This window comes from Megalops cyprinoides, chromosome 15, assembly GCF_013368585.1.
Source record: "Megalops cyprinoides isolate fMegCyp1 chromosome 15, fMegCyp1.pri, whole genome shotgun sequence".
NCBI classification, from domain to species: domain Eukaryota; kingdom Metazoa; phylum Chordata; class Actinopteri; order Elopiformes; family Megalopidae; genus Megalops; species Megalops cyprinoides.
In genome coordinates, this window is record NC_050597.1 from 1,496,757 (window position 1) to 1,504,667 (window position 7,911).

Sequence of the window (7,911 nt, forward strand, 5' to 3'; positions counted from 1 at the left end):
AGAGACAGAACAAGCAAACCTGGAACATTTCCCCTGCAATGTGCCAGTGGCTGATGTAGACCCATTCTGGGGAATTCTAGCCATTCCCAAGATTTTGTACATTTTTTTTTATCCAAAAAAAAATAGTGACGCACTTGCTACATATTTCTTCTTTGAGGATGTAAAAATGTATTTACAGCTAACGATGCAAGTAGCTTTGTTTGTAATTCAATATGATTTCATCTGAGAAAGAGAATATTTGCTGTGTGGATAGCTTTCCAAACATGTGCAACTTTATTCATAAAGTATCTTCAATTTATTTGTATTTCCAATAGTGATGAGTTATGATTTTATAAACACACCTGCAAATCACGTTCAACTAAAACATTTTTATCCAGTTGTGGATGACATGTGACAGATTACAAAGAGAAATGTCTTAAATAAGAGAACATCTCTCTCTCCTTTAGAAAGTGTGGTTCAGGAACAGTCCTGCTAATGGTATGAAGAGTCTCATGTTGTTGGAATCGTTGCCATTTTCCAGGAAACCACCAGCACAGACCAAAGTGATGTGGCCAGCATCTCCAACAACTTGCGTGTCTGAGTTTCAGCTTGGCATGTGCAATTCTGTCAGAATATTAGTTTGCCAGGCTTTCAGTTTGTACCAGAATTACAGTCTACCACTACCAGAGTTAAGTGCATCAAAGCTATTTTTGTTTTAGGTGTTATGCATGTTTTTGAAGTTACCAGGCCTTATTACATTACACATTACACTTTAATGTATTTTCTTGACAATGTTTAAGTATCGGTCTGGCAGGAGAGAATCCAAATGGCCTTGTTTGGCTCCACAATAGGGAACAGAGTCTAAGTGTAGGACTATGGTCTCCGATCAGTCTATGCCATAAGCAAAATATTTCGTAGGCCACTGCTTATCCTTTAAGGGCTGAATGGAATGCCCCCTTGCCAATGAGCTCATAAATTATAAAACATGCAGGACTCTATTCTAGTTTCATAATCACTCTATGCCTTATCACTTCAGTATACACTGACAGTAACAACTTATGTACAAAAAAGGAAATGTTTTCCAGAGTATACTAGCAGTCTCTGAGTCTGAGTGTGTTTGTGCAGGGGGTGATGAGGAAGGAGGGGGGGTGAGGGGTGTGGGTTCGGTCTCTGGTGGACCGAATGTTGAGTGCTCTCAGAGGAATGAGTCTAAGACATTCTGCAGCTGTTCAGTGTGAAAACATGCCTACCTCAGGAAACGACACCGGCAGCCAACTATGTCACCCTGCTCTTGTCTGCTCCAAGCAGTTCCTGGATTCAGTCCTCACTCAAATTCCAAATGGCTGGGCAGGAGGTGATAGAAAAAGCCAGCTGATTTAAATGCATACAATTTGGGTGCGGCAAAATGTGCTTCTGACTTCCCCTAAGCGTGCGCACACGCCAAGGTACCATTTCACTTCCATTACACTGGCATTTGTAAGAACAGTTTACAAAAGATAAATGGTTGAAGCAGAGCAGGCCGATTTCTCCTTAAACGGTCTGCGCAATAATGAGGGAGGCTCTCCCTGTACTCTGCCTAGCTGTAAGTCCTTACTTTTTCCTGTTTTGAGAGAACTATATCTCAAAACTTTGGAGTCTTAAATCAACTCCAGTTCTGTGCTCGGCTGCTCCCGAGCAGTATTCTGTCTCCCTGTCAGTTTCACTTACTGTGGAAATAAATTCTCCATGTCAATGTCGCGTGACACACTCCAACCACGCTGTCTTTTGTGCAGTCAGATGGGGTTACAGGATGGCTGAAGGCACATGAGCTCTGGGTACAGCAACATGTGGCCAACTGGACACTCTGACATCAGGAATGGGTCAGAACCACCTCTGCCTTAATCCACAAACTCAATCAACGAAGCAACCATGAAACGGACTGCAGCATTTGCAATGTTCTTGCGCAATCCATCTGAGCCATTGTAGCCGTTTTCTTCATCATCACTGCCTCCAAGAATTAACATCTGTTACAGAATGTGTTTTTGACTCCATATGTAAATGTGATCCTCGCCAAGACCAAACCCAAACTTCAAGCCTCCTGCAATATCCAAATCGCCCACAGGAGAACCCACAAAATGGAAGTCTTTGACACTTTGACTGTGATACACTGGGAACACCAACAGCTTCCAGTAAAGGAAACTGCACCAATAAAAGCCTATCATGTGGGAAGTCAAATAATAGTCCCTCCAATCAATTTCGGAGAATGTCTTACGAAAAACAAGGGTAAACGGTTGAAAGATGTGATGGGAAGAAGGTCCAGTGAGTCGCACAGGAGGGAATGTGTCAGATCTCTGCAGTGGAGTATTACAGGAGAGGCTTTTGCACCCACAGACCCCTGGCACAGCTCCTCTTTGCCATTGCCACAGAGCCCAGATGGGTTCTGCTGGGATGAATAAGTGTCTGACACTAGGGCATCAGGAATGGCATGATCAGAACCACCTCTACCTTAGCCTGCTGGTCCCCTATCTACGTCATCTTGTGAAAATTATGGTCAGTCCCACCAGTTATGGAGGACCAAGCGGATACCCTCTATGCCCCATACCTTGAAACAATTCCCCTGCCTGGCCACAATTTCCAGACAGACTTCACCAAATCCCCAGCACAGTCAACAGCCTCCTTCCACACAACCACAGCCATCAGACACCACCCCTGGGGAACCATCACAAGGAACAGCCCTGAAATGGACTGAAATGATTGGAGACGGATTTTATAGACATGGTCCTCCATCACAGCTTTGGTCAGAGGCTGGCTCTATGCCGAGCAACATGCCAAAGACAGGATTTTGCTGCAATGCTTTACTTCCTCCTCTTATATGATGAAAACCCATAAGCGCACACATGCAGGCACACACACCTGCTGAGTGGTCCTGTGGTCATGAAGCTTGCTTTGAGTGCAAGCTGAGCTCTACAGGAAGGTCCAATCCAGAAGTGTCATCATCTTATGACGACCAGCAGCCTATAGCACAATAGGGGTAGGTATGTCAGCAGCAGCTGCCCGTCTCACTGCTCTGAGGCACCCTGTGACTAATCAGGCCCCTGCAGCTCGCGCGGATGATGTCACCGAAACCGAGTCCATCTTCCAAAGGGTTGCTTAGCTCACTGTGGTGTGCTGGGGTACTTGCAGTGTGAAAACCACTCGCACTGGTATGTGAGCGTATCGGAGGATTGCATTCACTACACCCCGTTTGCTGGTATGAGTACAGCGGTCATTGCAGTGAAAAATGACAAACTGGCAATTCCAAAAGAGGGACACGTAAAACGGACACACACACATCAGTTATAACTACAGAGCAACGTGACCATCAGGCACACTTCAGAGTTCAGAACTAAATGCCAGAATGGCCTCCAGGTCTTCTGCACTAACAATTTAAGCTTACACCAAAACAATAGGTAGAGTAATAAAAAGGAAAAAACTGTATGAATACACTCAATAATAAATGAGTATAAATCCTGGAGCTCATGCAAGCCAGAATGAATACAAATTGTTTTATGGAGTATGAGTAAAGAATGGAACAATGTTGTTTTAAACATTATTCTTACTGTTCATACCAGTGGCTATGAAATGATACTCTTAACATGACTACTCAAGCTATATTTTTTAAAATTTCCACTGCATAATTATCTCCTCTACAGCTGGGTTGTTAGTTACATCTTTTGTATGATAGTATTGCCTGCAAACGATAAAAGCAAGGAACGGCAAGAGAACAAGGTGGATTTTTTAACGATTTATTTATTTATTACTGTTCAAATAATAGAATGCAGAGTATACCGGCATCTAATAATATGCTACTTGTGCACAAGAAACGTGTTCAGATAGCAGGAACATGACCACTGCATCGATCCAACATGCAGACAACCTAATCCACAAACTCAATCAATAAAGCAAACATGAACAGACTGCATCTCAGCTCTTCGAGGGTCGTGCGCAATCCATCTGAGATGTTGCAGCCGTTTGTTTCATCATCGCTGCTTTTCCCAGGAACTAACAGTATAACTTTTATGCAACTTATTTTTGACTCCATATGTAAATGTGATCCTCGCCAAGACCAAACCCAAACTTCAAGCCTCCTGCAATATCCAAATCGCCCACAGGAGAACCCACAAAATGGAAGTCTTTGACACTTTGACTGTGATACACTGGGAACAGCAACAGCTTCCAATAAAGGAAACTGCATCAATAAAAGCCTATCATGTGAGAAGTCAAATAATAGCCCCTCCAATCAATTTCAGAGAATGTCTTATGAAAAACAAGGGTAAACGGTTGAAAGATGTGATGGGAAGAAGGTCCGGTGAGTCACACAGGAGGGAATGTGTCAGATCTCTGCAGTGGAGTATTACAGGAGAGGCTTTTGCACCCACAGACCCCTGGCACAGCTCCTCTTTGCCATTGCCACAGAGCCCAGACGGGTTCTGCTGGGATGAGTAAATTAGGGATTACATACACAAGGGGAAATGTAAGCAGTTCCTGAGACAGTCACCTTGTTATCCCATAATCAATCACCAGAGCAAACACAATGCAATAAATATGGAAATACTCAGTTACGTCCTCACCGCAGAATACTGCATATCTCAAGTTATGCAAACAATATTTGGTTTATAAAATCTTGAAGTAGCAGGTCAGGTTGACAGGGTTCGACTCCAACGGTCATTATAATTGCGGCTCAGTTTGACAGGTTACTACTCTAACGGTCATTAGCTAATTCACGCCTGGGAAGTCATTTGACGTTTTTTGAAAAAATCTGAATCATGAATGTTAATGTTGCCCGTGGGAGACAGCTGACAATTACTACATATAAGCATTAAATGAGTTTAATCGTGACTTCGCCAATTGACCCTCACCCCCAAATGCGGTATTCTCATTTCAAATATCGAGTTATGCAAATAGTTTAAAGACTGACACTCCTGTAGTTCTATAACCATGTACTACAATTTAAGAGAGAAAGGCCGATAAAGCGGAACTTTGTTGGATAGCTACCACATTGAATAATGCATTCTCGTTTCAAAATTCCAAGTGACTTTGTGAGACGGTGGGTCTAAAAAATTTAACACTTATTGGTAACGGTAAAAAAATAGTAATAATATTAATATCATTAGTAATGTAAACAATATAATAATACTACCAAACACAGCTCGCACTGACGCTGGGACTGCACTCGGACAGCAGCTACAGCTGGGACACTATGAATAGAAGATGAGGGCGCGCGGTCACACGGCAGTGCGCGTCTAAATATTCCGAAGTCCGATATACCGCAACTTAAAATAAACTGGCCGTACACCTCCATTCAACACCACCTGCTGCGCTTCGTTTAGGAATTTGAGAGAAAGTTAGACAAATCAGTCCGCAAAGATATCTACATGCGCCCCAAGTCACCCATCCCACGCTAAAGGCAGCTGCCCTCGCCTGTCAGTGAAAGCTATAACACAGTAGTCTTGCTGTAAGTCTCTTGCTAATGAAACACGATTGCATATTACAACACAAATAAGAACTCACTATCTTGCAATACAAATATGTAGGACTAAAGTGTACTTACTGCACTAAATGGTGCTTAATTGTACCACTATATGCATCTAGGTGACCGGCAAACCGATCGACATACATCCAGTACATTTACAAACCAAAACGTTGTCCAGTAATGGCAAGTATCGCGCTGATACATTTACAAAGAACATACCGTCAGTGTGTCGTCTGGATATCCCGGTCTGTCAATGGGGCACTGTCATTCACACGTTCTTCATTAAGCGTTTAATTTCAATCTCCATTCTGGTCAAAAAGGTGGAACGCAACACAAGAAAAAGTTCCTTATTCTACCCGTTTTTCTGCTGCAAGTGATGCGTTTTAAGTTTAGCGTAAGAATTCAGTTTACCGAATGCCGTAATAAAGCTCGCCGTTTCTACCTTCCGCTCAGTGTAAATGTTCTGTATCTAAACGCTTTCTCTCTCCGCGATATTGTGAGCTGCAGTCGAAAAGGGGATGGTGCTCGTAGGGGAAGGAGAGAGGGAGGGGGCAGAGAGGGGGGGGGGGCAGGACAGGACAGCCGCAACCCGTTGCCCAGACCATACTGTGGTGTTCACTTACTTCTCCGAGCCGAGAGAAGCGTTTGACCCTAACGCCAATAGTTATCCAAACGGTACGGTGTTAACACTCTCAGTTATTGCATTAATTGAGTACATTACCATTTAGTTTTCGTTAAGGAAATTCATTTGGAATTGAAAAGAATAATAAAAAAACACGGGGCAGTATTACTTCGTGGCTCAGTCTGCCGTATACAGTATGTGATCAGAGACAGCAGTATGGCTCTCCCTCTGGCAGTGGACCTGACACACTGGGGGTTGGGCCCTGTGGGTGTGTCATTGTCTGTTCACAAGTGCTGCGTGCAGCACCGGCTGGATCCACCAACTGAGGTCATTCTTCTGCCCCCTGGGGTTCCAAAAGGGTAGTGGATATGGAAGTGTTCAGCTTGGAACCAGGATTAAATGCGTGTGCAACACTACAGCATGTAAGGATCTCTCCTCAGAGGGCAGTGGTGATACGACATGCCCCAGCAAAGTTAAAAATGGGGGGATGGCACTGAAATCATAAGTGTGAATTTAAAAACATCTCATAAATGTAATGAAACTGCCTTTAACTACAGGAATCCCATCTGGGTACAAGTCTCTGGTCTCTGGTCACCTAGCTCCTGTGTGTGGGTATGTTTGCCTTTCATTGGATCTCGAGTCTACCAGTTAGATTATAGATCCAAGCAGCTTCTCTTATGTTAACAATGGTGTGCAAAAGCATGAGGAGAGTCAGCTTTTATCTCAGCATGTGTTTTTAGTGTCCATTCAGGGACCTTGAAACTGAGGGGGCAGTTTCACCCATAAACTAGGTTCAGGTTAATGCTGCTGTCACAGTGGGGTGTTGGTCAGGACACAGGAGCCAGGTTCCGAGTTCAGAATTTTATTGAGGATTTTAGGATGTGTGGATGTGTGTGTGTGTGTGTGTGTGTGTGTGTGTGTGTGTGTGTGTGAGTGTGTTGTTTGAGTGTGTGGTTTCTGGAAAGATTCAGGAAGAATATATCAGAATTACTGGATTACATTGCGAATGTGCAATATTCAATGCCACATGATAATGCTATTATAGCAATTATAAATATACATTTAACATCTATGCATGATATATATACAAACAGGCATTCAAGCAGTGTTGCAAAGTGCATTGCACTGGGATAACGTATTTGACATACAGGCTTTGACTGCATTAATGGGTGTGGCAATGAGAACATTTACACATAGCAGACAAACACTATCTCAACTAACGTGCACACACACCCTTCTCTCTCTACAGACAATTGTATTACAACCAGCTGAGTTTAGGCATAGTACTCAGACACAGACGCACACAACAACAACACAATGCTCGGTCCCCAAGGGTTTGGTATCCCCAGTTATTCACCTCGCGGGTATTGGTGCAGTACTGAGGTGGGGGAGGTCACCACTACCTTTATATTGTCTGTATCCTTGGCCCTATTGCGGTTCTTATTGGTGGCCAAAGGATACGGACAGGTCAGAGGGCAAGTGATGACCTGGGGGCCGTCCTTGGGGGTGTGCCTGTGCCTCGGGTTACCTGCAGGGGGTCCTGCTGATAAGGGGAGCAGCAGGTTTAAACTGGGGGGGGAAGCAAGTGCCTGTGAGAGGTGGGGGTGGCGTGCAAACAAAGACAAGGACTAAGGCATGTGGCCCTTTTCTACAGACCTGTTTTAGAATAAACTGCAACGACATGATATGGACTATATAATTATCCAGTACATTGTGTTCCCCATATCACAAAGGGGCTTGTAGAACTCCTGCCAATCTGACGACCGCATTGCTAATTTGCTTGTCCTGCAGATCCCTCACCTGCATCTGACCTCCTCTG

General features: G+C 43.9%; 1 protein-coding gene across 2 annotated transcripts in view; it reads right to left on the reverse strand.

Moving 5' to 3' along the window:
* The window catches only part of LOC118789975 (carbohydrate sulfotransferase 15-like), a 44,068-nt gene extending 38,119 nt beyond the window's left edge, over positions 1 to 5,949 (reverse strand). For both annotated transcript variants that reach the window (XM_036546750.1, XM_036546749.1), the window contains exon 1: positions 5,690 to 5,949. The gene's annotated coding sequence lies outside the window, so the exon portion shown is untranslated. The remainder of the gene's footprint in view (positions 1 to 5,689) is intronic.
* Between the last annotated feature and the right edge of the window lie 1,962 nt (positions 5,950 to 7,911).